Source organism: Palaemon carinicauda, chromosome 27 (genome assembly GCF_036898095.1).
Source record: "Palaemon carinicauda isolate YSFRI2023 chromosome 27, ASM3689809v2, whole genome shotgun sequence".
NCBI lineage: Eukaryota > Metazoa > Arthropoda > Malacostraca > Decapoda > Palaemonidae > Palaemon > Palaemon carinicauda.
The window spans coordinates 4545668-4558167 of NC_090751.1; the positions used below are offsets into that span (position 1 = coordinate 4545668).

The following is a 12500-nucleotide window of genomic DNA, read 5'->3' on the forward strand; positions in this document are numbered from 1 at the left end:
TTGATACCAACATAGTATTGATATGATTTTATATTAGAGTTGTAGAAATAAACAAAGGGGTTATATCAAACGGGCCTAAAATAAAGACGAAGTGTGGAAGGGTAATCATGAGAAAATTTTGAATCATTTAAATGACATGAACTGACTTATAACAATTTCTCGGAAAAATATCCTACACTTTCCCGTAGGCATGGAGCAAAGGCTCTTTAAGAGTTGTGGTTGCCGATGTGGTAACGTCCCTGACTGGTGAACACCAGACTGGGGTCAAATCCAGCTCAAACTCGTTAGTTCCTTTGGTCGCTGGAACTTCAATATACTTGATAGCTTAGGATGGGGAGTTTGGGGGAACCTATAGTCTATCTGTTGAGTCATCAGCTGCCATTGCCTGGCCCTCCTTAGTCATAGCTTGGGTGGAGAAAAGACTTGGGCGCTGATCATATGTATATATGGTCAGTTTCTAGGGCATTGTCCTGGTCGATAGGGCAATGTCACTGTCCCTTGCCTCCGCCATTCATGAGCGGCCTTTAAACCTTTATACCTTTTAAAGATTAGTCTAAGCCTTGCGAGTATCGAATACTGCACCTTGAAGATAGAATCTATTTAATATGATTGGAGCTAAAAGAATAGTAAAACAGGGAATAAGAAGCCAATTTCAAAATATAGAAGAATTTGAATATAATTATCTGTGATTTACAGCTCACAAATAGAAACAGAACATAGAACACTTCTGGAGAGATAAATATTAAAAGGTTTAAAGGCCTCTCATGAATAGCCGAGGCAAGGGACAGTGACTTTGCCCTATCAAGCTGGACAATGCTCTACAAAACTGACTGTATATATATATATATATATATATATATATATATATATATATATATATATATATATATATATATATATATATATATATATATATATATATATATATATATATATATATATATATGATCAGCGTCCAAGCCCCCTCTCCACCGAAGCTAGGACCAGGGAGGGTCAGGCAGTGGGTGCTGATGACTCAGCAGATAGACCTCTAGGATCCCCCAAAACCCCGATCCTTAGCTCACAAGGAGGGTGAGGATGCAGCAACCAAAGAAACTAACAAGGTTGAGTGGGACTCTAACCCCAGTCTGACCTTCACCAGTCAGGGACGTTACCGCATCGGCCACCACAGCCCTATTGAATTATATAACAGAAATTCTTTATTTGAAATATCACTCCATGACAATTCTTATATACTCTCTCCTTTTTCCACAACTATTTTAGTCCTGCGAAGAGTGGCATGAATTATGACTGGATCTAAAGCAGTTTTATTTAATTATGAATTTAAAAAAAAAAAGGAGAAATGCTTTTATCCACAGTTTTGGTACAGGTCACAAAACTCTGAAGGTAAAGATTTTTCTAAAAAGTACCAACACCATGGTCGTATTTCGAAACAAAAACAGCATTCTGGGATTCTAAAAGCACTGTATGATATCAAAATACCAGGATTCATTGTGCATTTCATAATCATAAAAGACATGAAAACAGAGTGACACCAGAGTTTAGTTGAAATGTTGTCTGAGAGGCATATAGTGTGTCCTGATGTACGAGAAATGCTATACTTTTCTACAGGAAATTTTCTATAGTTGTTATATATAAGGAGTCAGATCCTCATACAACAGTCGTTACTTTATAATGGCCACTTAAGGGATTTGAAATAAATCTTATTATGTTATCTAGATTCAGGTCTTGTTTGTATATTAAAGATGAAATATCACAGTTTAAGGTTTAAAGGCCGATCATGAATGGCAGGGGGAAAGGGACAGTGACATTGTCCTATCGAACAGGACAATGACCTTGTGACTGACCATATATAAATATGTATACTGAATATATATATATATATATATATATATATATATATATATATATATATATATATATATATATATATATATATATATATATATATGTATATGTGATCAGCGCCCTAGGTCCCTTTCCACCCAAGCTAGGACAAAGGAGAGCCAGGCAATGGCTGCTGGTGACTCAGAAGATAGACTATAGACTCTCCCAAGCCCCCTTCCTTAGCTCACAAGGATGGTGAGGTTGTAGCGACCAGGGGAACTTAACGAGTTTGAGCGGGACTCGAATCTCAGTCTGGTGTTCACCAGTCAGGAACGTTACCGCATCAGCCACCACAACCTTTATGAACTATATCTGTTTTATCAAGGTACTCTTGATGTGGTAGCTTCATACTGCACCTTAAATGCTACGTTGCCATATGTCAGTAGCTTAACACCCTAAATGCTACGTTGCCACATGTCAGTCAACTACTGCGACAAGTGCTCCTTGCCCACACTTGGGCACTTGATGTCCTGAGCTTAGACCTGCGCAGGCTCTTCGTCTTTTTATTTTTATTAGTTCTTGCATTACTTTCATAGATTTTGTGTATAATTTTTATCTTCAATTCAGATCTGTTGAATATTTTCTTATTATTCACTTGGCCTAGATAGGGAAAGTGCTAGAGCTAGGTAGCCTAACGTATAGTGATATAATGAAAGAGATGGTTCTATGTATCATGTATTCAAAATCTAGTCATTATATCTATAAAAAATAATATGCATAGCATCTATAAAGTTTTTTATATTGTTTGATTTATGTACATTATCGTAAATTCCTTCATGAATCGTTGGTAGTTAATAATAAAAGAAAATATTTAAACTGAGCTTATCCGTGTTTAGGTAGTCTAACGTATAGTGAAAGAGGTGGTTCTATGAATTATTTAATCAAAATCTAGTCATTATATCTATCCAAAAAAAAAAATATGCATAGCATCTATAAAGCTTTCTATATTTCTTAATTTATGTATATTCTCTCAAATTCCTTTATGAATAGTTAGCAGTTAATAATAAAAGAAAATTTTTAAAACTGAACTTATCCGTATTTTTTACATTCCTGTGATAGCCACACCCAAGTTTCCTGATAGAATAGACTCATTGCAATCCATCTCGCAGGGAAATTAAAGTGGTTAATTCAACTGCTCAGGATCAAATGATATCAAGGGTGATAAAGTAACACGTGAAATATTTTGAAGACTGGCCAAGATATCAATGAGATCTTCCCAAAACGTTGCAGATAAATTAAAAAATATCGAAACATGGAAAAGTTTGAATGTCTGAGGAGGAGGACACTCCAAACTCAAGCCATTGTTCTCTAGTCTATGGTCTTCCACTGTCCTGGGTTAGAGTTCTCTTGCTAAAGGGTACACTTAGACACACTATTATATCTTATTTCTCGTCCTCTTATGTTGTTAAAGTTTTTTATATTTTACTTGGGAGATATTTATCTTAATGTTACTGCTCTTAAAATATTTAATTTTTCCTTGTTTCCTTTCCTCACTGGGCTATTTTCCCTGTTGGAGCCCCTAGGCTTATAGTATCCTGCTTTTCGAACTAGGGTTGTAGCTTAGCAATTGATAAGAATAATATAGTTGTTTCTATGGACAGGATGGGCTGGTTAACCTATTCCATTTTAATAATATTCCATAGAAATGAGGGTTGTTTTACAAATAAAAAGGTAAAGGTATCTGGTTCCAGTTTCATCAGAATAGATACTCACCAGAACGTCAGCCGAGCAAGCCCAAAGCCCCACTGTGGTGCCTAAGCATAGCAGCGGCCTCCTCAGTAAACAGCTTAAACACGGTCCCGGGGTGGGATCGATCTGCCGCTATGCGAATTATTATTATTATTATTATTATTATTATTACTATAGCTAAGCTACAACCCTAGCTGGAAAACCAAGACGCAATAAGCCCAAGGGCTCCAACAGGAAAAAAAAAGCACAGTGAGGAAAGGAAATAAAGAAATAAATAAACGATATAAGAAGTAATGAACAATTAAAATAAAATGTTTTTAAAACATTAACAACATTAAAATAGATATTCCATATATAAACTGTAAATACTATTAGTCATTTTGAGGAAGTAAATAATCATATCAAGCAAAACTTTACAGCAATCAATCGTGTTAAGCCCTGGATCAGTTATCAAAAACAAAGTATAATCATGACATTAATTATATGAATTTTCATCAATTTGTACGTTAAATATGCATATATTAGTTATAAAAGATAATGATATTGCTGATGATATAGAATACAATATTGATAAATAGTGATGAAAATCAAATATATACTAAAAATTGGAAATCGATATATTACCTTTGCATATATTAGTTATAAAAGATAATGATATTGTTGATGATATAGAATATTATATTGCTAAATAGTGATAAAATCCAATATACACTCAAAATGGGAAATCGATATATTATATTTGCAAATATTAGTTATAAAAGATAATGATATTGTTGAAGATATAGAATATAATATTGATAAATAGCGATGAAAATCCAATATATACTAAAAGTGGGAAATCGATATATTATCTTTGCATATATTAGTTATAAAAGATAATAATATTGCTGATGATATAGAACATAATACTGATAATATTGATGAAAATCCAATATATACTAAAAATGGGAAATCGATATATTATCTTTGCATATATTAGTTATAAAAGATAATGATATTGCTGATGATATAGAATATAATATTGATAAGGGATGAAATCCAATATATACTAAAAATGGGGAATCGATATATTACCTTTGCATATATTAGTTCTAAAAGATAATAATATTGCTGATGATATAAAATATAATTTTGATAAATAGCGATGAAAATACAATATACACTAAAAATGGGAAATCGATATATTATCTTTGCATATATTAGTTATAAAAGATGATAATATTGCTGATGATATAGAATACAATATTGATAAGGGATAAAAATCCTATATATACTAAAAATGGGAAATCGATATATTATCTTTGCATATATTAGTTATAAAAGATAATAATATTGCTGATGATATAGAATACAATATTGATAAGGGATAAAAATCCAATATATACTAAAAATGGTAAATCGATATATTATCTTTGCATATATTAGTTATAAAAGATGATAATATTGCTGATGATATAGAATATTATATTGATAAATAGTGATAAAATCCAATATATACTAAAAATGGGAAATCGATATATTATCTTTGCTTATATTAGTTATAAAAGATAATAATATTGCTGATGATATAGAACATAATACTGATAATATTGATGAAAATCCAATATATACTAAAAATGGGAAATCGATATATTATCTTTGCATATATTAGTTATAAAAGATAATAGTATTGTTGATGATATAGAATATTATATTGATAAATAGTGATAAAATCCAATAATATTGATGGAAATCCAATGTATACTAAAAATGGGAAATCGATATATTACCTTTATGGTGTGATATTGTCAAGTGTTCATTTATAGAAAAAATGCTAGGCAAACACTTTACCACTGTACTAGCCAGGAGGAATAAATGGTTTGAAATGGATAAAACGATTGGTTTTGATTGCCTTGTGAATTTTCCCTTGATTTTTACGGGCAGAAGGATAAAGGTAAACAAAACTAAATTAGATTGACGGGTTCAATTTCGGGAAAGGATACATCATTGTTATACGGATTTTTGGTGTATTGGTAGCGTAAGTTAAGAACAAATAGTTAAAAGGTTTTTGACATGAAAGTTATTAATGATGCTAATAGAATCAAATTATGCAACAAATTTAACTAACAGTGATATACAGATGATGGCAATAAAGTGTTAGTTCATGGCACTGTTATAAAATACATCATTATCATCATCATCTCCTACGCCTATTGACGCAAAGGGCCTCGGTTAGATTTCGCCAGTCGTCTCCATTATGAGCTTTTAATTCAATACATCTCCATTCACCATCTCCTACTTCACGCTTCATAGTCTTCAGCCGTGTTGGCCTGGGTCTTCCAACTCTTCTAGTGCCTTGCGGAGCCCAGTTGAAAGTTTGGTGAACTAATCTCTCTTGAGGAGTACGAAGAGCATGCCCAAACCATCTCTATCTACCACTCATCATGATCTCATCCTCATATGTTACTCGAGTAATCTCTTTTATAGTTTCATTTTTAATCCTGTCCTGCTATTTAACTCCCAATATCCTTCTGAGGGCTTTGTTCTCAAATCTACCAAATCTATTGGAGAGTGCTTCATTGTCATACCATGTTACTGAAGTTTTAGTTTGATTCATGAAGAACTTGCTTGAGTGCTTACGGATGAGGGCAGTAATCAATAACGCTGTTTAATCAAAGAAATAAATCTTCAAGAGTGTAATCCTTTGCTATATTCAAAGAAGTATATAAGGCAGAAACTACAATATAATTCCCCAGTATCCTGTTCCCACAGCTTGCAACTGAATAATATAGAATTGTGTTAGCATTCGAAGTTCTAGGAATTTTGTGAACAGTATCAAAACAGAATAATCATTATAAGGCTTTAAGGAACCCATTTCAAACCCCCCCCCCCCCCCCCCTCTTACTTCTATGAAGTTAGTAGCTCTTCAATTATCTTCTCCTTTTTGATATACTGTTCAATATTTGCATTAAAAAAAACCCTAAATGCCTGGCAACATTTATTCCAATATTTTTACCTTTTTAAAAATGGATATAGTGACTTAAAGGAGTGATATTACGGTCACCCACTCAAAAGAAAATAACAAAGTATGGTCAAAATTACGGTCGCCTGTATTTTACTGATATACGGCTGAGAACAGTATATTTTTACGGAGAATTTCAGATTAAAATTACGGTTTTTTCAACAGTAGGAGAAAATGAAAATTTGAATTATTGACATATTCACTGAAGATTATAAGGGAACCACAACAGATATTCATAAGGAAATGTCATTATCATCATCTCGGTAAACTCTCTTCAGTCGTCTTTATCTTGCACTTTTAAATCAATAATTCTCCATTTATCATCTTCTACTTCATGCTTCAGTGTCCTCAGCCATGTACGCCTGGGTCTTCCAACTCTTCTTGTGTCTTGTGAAGCCCAGGTAAAATTTTTGTGAGCTGATCTCTCTTAGGGAGTGTGAAAAGCATGCCCAAACCATCTCCATCTAACCCTTACCATGACCTCATCCACATATGGCACTCGAGTAATCTGCTTTATAGTTTCATATCTAATCCTGTCCTGCCATTTAACTCCCAATATTCTTCTGAGGGCTTTGTTCTCAAATCTACAAAATCTGTTGGATATCGTTTCATTGTCATACCATGTCTATGACACGTGTCCATACATTAACACCGATCCCACTAAACTGATATAAAGTCGGATTTCTATATGTAACTTCAGCCGATTTGATTTCAAGATTTTAATTAACCTCGCCATTGTCTGATTTGCTTTTTCAATACTTCATTAGACTCCAATTCTAAAGATCCTGTATTACAGATAATATTTACTAAATAATAAAATAATTCTACCGCATTTATTCTTTCACTTTCCAATGATATTTTATCTTCCTTTCAATATTACGTTTGCATCATATATATATATATATATATATATATATATATATATATATATATATATATATATATATATATATATATATATATATATATATATATATATAAATACTTATATATAGATATATAAATTTATATTTATATACATATATATATATATATATATATATATATATATATATATATATTTATTTATATACATATGTATATACGTATATACATATATATATATATATATATATATATATATATATATATATATATATATATATATATATATTTATATACATATGTATATACGTATATACATATATATATATATATATATATATATATATATATATATATATATATATATACATATGTATATACGTATATACATATATATATATATATATATATATATATATATATATATATATATATATATATATATATATATATATATATATATATATATATACATACATATATATAATATATATATATATATATATATATATATATATATATATATATATATATATATATATATATATATATATATGTATGTTATGAAAATATAATCAACTAATTGTTTATTAACTGTATACCATTTATGTAAAAGTTTGTGTGTGATATTAAAAAAAGTCTTAATTATTCCGTTTTTTCAGTGGTGAAGCCAGAATTTGGGGAAAAGGAAGCTGATCTCAACATAACAGCATACGTAGGTCAAACCAGCCGACTTCCATGTACAGTTAAACATCTTTCTGGAAAGAGGGTAAGTAAAAAATTAATTTCTTTATTTCATTATCAAAAAAGATGAAAATTTTAAATTATCTATTTTCTTCATTTCGTTATGAGTAAAGATGGAAATTTGTATATTTGTTTTAAAAAAAAAGGTGAATATGTTTCTTATCAAAGACAATATATAGTAATTTGTTTATATAAATTTCATAAATGGGGTCAAAAGTAGAAATTTCTGATCAAAACTCAAATGGTTGAATTTCTTTATTTTATTATAAAAAAGGATGATTTTTTTTACTTTTCATGAAAAAAAGGTCAATATGTTTGGTATCATATACAATCTATAGTATTTTGTTTACATGAAATTCATGTATGGGTTCAAAAGTTGAAATTTATGATCAAATCTCAGGTGATTTAATTTCTTTATTTTATTATAAAAAAGGATGAATTTTTCTTTTATTTTTCATCAAAAAAAAAAGGTCAATATGTTTGGTATCATATACAATCTACAGTATTTTGTTTATATGAAATTCATATATGGGGTCAAAATATGAAATTTATGGTCAAATCTCAAATTATTTAATTTCTTTATTTTATTATAAAAAAAGACGAAATTCTTTTTATCTTTTATCAAAAAAAGGTCAATATATTTGGTATCAAAGACAATCTATAGTAATTTGTTCATCTGAACTTCATAAATGGGGTCAAAAGTTGAAATTTATGATCAAATCTCCATTTCTCTTTTGATCTTCGACATAAATCATTGAAAGTCAGTACCAGAAATAGATTCCAGTAAAACCTAAATACAAAATAGCATTGATCTATGGGAAGCTTTGTAAATGCAACAAATATTTTTGTTATTGGAAATAATCCTGAATTGTTGCATTTTGTACAGCACTTCAAAATTATCAAATTTTAAAAAGAGTTTATGGGTAAATTATTTTTTTTAAGGAGTTCCAATAATAAATGTTTATGGCTATGTTGTTGCTGTTGTTAAAGATATCATGGTTTGTTTGGCCATACGTAGACTATTGCAATGAAAATGCATGCAAATTATAACTATGTATTAATAATCGAATTCATTTTAATGCAGAAATCACAGCAAATCTAAATTATTATTTTTTTTCTTTTTTCTTTTTTGCTGATCACAATCTTATATGATATGATTCTGCCTCTCGTGGTTGACCTTTAAAACTATTAAATTTATAAAGGAAATGTTTTTTTGTCTTTCCAAACAGATGGACTAAAAATAACACTACCAAGTTTAATATCAGCTTAATATTTAATAGCTTCTTCACACACACTATGTGGAACTATGACTAGCTAATGTGATCTTATTAATGTTTCAAATTGATTTCAAAAACTGTAAACTTTAGTTTAAAGCTTTTTCTTGAAAATTTATTTTATACATTTTACTTAACGAATAAACAATGGAATAAGCAATTAAAATCTTTTATATCATATCCGTGGCAGGAGAATATCTATATTATAAAATAACTTTATTTAAACTATTGATATTTAAAAAAAAAATCATTTATACTATTGATATTTAAGAAACATACATTATTTAAACTATTAATATTTAATAATACATTATTTAAACTATTGATATTTAAAAAGCATATTATTTAAAATATTAACCTTATAAAAACATGTTATTTCAACTATTAATGTTAACTTTTATCAGTAACATATCGGCCAATTTAAAAACAATACAAAGGAAATACGAGGTTAGACAGTTGTTAACTAGTGTTCCCTTATCACATAGTGAGTCGAAATTTATACTTGTCAGGAAAACGGATAACTCATAATCATGGTGATAAAGATTCTTTAATATCATCCATATCTGACTTCTAGCCTCCAGGTTAAAATATTGTAACAGATTATTTAAAGAAGAAAAACAAACAAAAAACAAAAAATATGGATACCAGACGATACTGTTAGCAAATCCTGCGAAAAATATAAAAGAGGTTTGGACATTCTTTTCTTGGAAGCAAGAGATTAAACTTTTTCTCAGTCACCGGAGGAAAAACCATGACCAGGACTCCAAGGACATCTTCCTCATATCTTTTCAAGTGTTTGTATGAGAGAGAGAGAGAGAGAGAGAGAGAGAGAGAGAGAGAGAGAGAGAGAGAGAGAGAGAGAGAGAGAGAGAGTAAACAATATCTACAATAACAGGCTGATGTTCACTGCGTAAATACATTTCCTAGTATCACTGAACAATATTCCTATACAATTATGCTTTTTCCTTATCTATACTGTATTTTAATAGGATAGCGTGTGTTATTTATTTTGTGTCACACTTTAAAGAAAACGGAAATAATTTCATGGTATACTCTTACAAATTCACATTAGACTTTGATTACTTAACCAAAGCGCATACATATATGGTTTTCCCAATTTTGTCTTTAGTGCATGACTCTTTAAATATTAGAAAAAAAATTGAGTTCTATCAATTTCCATAACCTAGATTATAAAATTAATTTCGGGACTTTTTATTCAAACCTGTATAGATTAGGCACAATATAATTAGTATTGAAAATATCATTTCGAACCTAGACCTTTAAAAGTCACTCATGAAGGGCAGGGGCAAGGGACAGTGACATTGCCCTGTCGAGCACGACAATGAAACTGACCATATATACATATCATCAGCGCCCAAGTCCCATCTCCACCCAAGCTAGGAACAAGGAGGGCCAAGCAATGGCTGCTGATGACTCAACACATAGACCTATAGCCTCCCCAAAACCCTCTATCATTATCTCACAAGGGTAGTGAGGTTACAGCGAACAAAGAAGCTAACGAGTTTGAGCGGGACTCGAACCCCAGTCTGGTGTTCACGAGTCAGGGACGTAATTACATATGCCACCACAACCCGATAGTGTAAATCAACCCCTGATGATCGCGTTGGTCACTAAAAAGGGGTTTTATTTATCTAATATCTTATTTATTCAATTGATCCTCCAACATCTCCAAAGTTTTGTTACGAGTCCCTGGCTTCATTTATGATTTACAAGGGCAACCAGAGGAAGTAGCAGGGCGGTTGTTACCTGAAATTTTTTTTCACATCTGGATTGTATTAAATTACTACACTCTTACATATTTGATTCATTTCTTAAAGGTCCTTGGCCGTCAATCGTATTCAGACTTAAGCTTACATACTTGATCAGTTTCTTAAAGGTCCTTGATTGTCGATCTTACCCAGACTTAACATCTTACGCCTTTTTTTTTCTCTTTTTTTTTGTATCTCTGAAAGACCTTTTAGTATTTGAAAAAAGGGTGAGGATTTAACTTCATTTAAATATACAGATGTGGTTAAGTTTGACAATTTAGAATTATTTTGTATCTCTGAAATAGAAGGTCATTTTCTTATATAACTTCAAAAATATATATATATATATATATATATATATATATATATATATATATATATATATATATATATATATATATATAAATATAAACATATATATATATATATATGTATATGTATATATATATATATATATATATATATATATATATATATATATATATATATATATATATATATATATATATATATATATATATATATATATATACATATATATGTATATATATATATATATATATATATATATATATATATATATATATATATATAAAACAGCAATACCAATGATCATGATGAAAATAGTAATGCTATTCATACTGAAAATAATAATAACAATAATAATAGTAGTAAAAAAACAACAAATTATCATATTCAATCCCTATCACCATTGTCAAATCCTCAAACCTACCTCTGATCTATTTCACTTTTTAGGTTTCATGGATCCGTCTGAGGGACCTGCAGGTTCTATCTACAGGACGCCACACCTTTTCGACTGACCTGCGGATTTCAGTCCTACCAGGAGCAGGATTCAAGCTTCGAAGCCCCAGGAACCTTTACAAACAAGATCCTCTGTATAATCAGGCGTCTCAAGGAATGACTGAATCCCGCGAAGATATTAGACTTCATGTCAAGTCCGATGCCATCTTGTCTACGAATGTTGATTCAAAGCGATTTGATGAAGAAAGATATCTTCCATCTAGTGTTACTAATAGTAGAAAAGGTTCAACATTGTTATTTGGAGGAGAAACGAAAAAGAACAAGTATGAATTAAATACTCAAAAGAGGAAGAAAACTCCAAGAAGTATAAGTCCCTCTATTGACACAAGACCAAACGAGGATTATTTGCACAGACGCCTCCACCAATCGCAGTACTTTACATTCCCTTCGTGGTATGAGGCGTTTTCTTCATCCGGGGCAAACCAACGGAATTCCAAAAAGCTAATGTCT

The 12500-nt window shown here is 30.3% G+C and overlaps 1 pseudogene; it reads left to right on the top strand.

Annotated features, from left to right (window-relative positions):
- The window catches only part of LOC137621080 (uncharacterized), a 20517-nt pseudogene that overhangs the window by 1497 nt on the left and 6520 nt on the right, over window positions 1–12500 (top strand).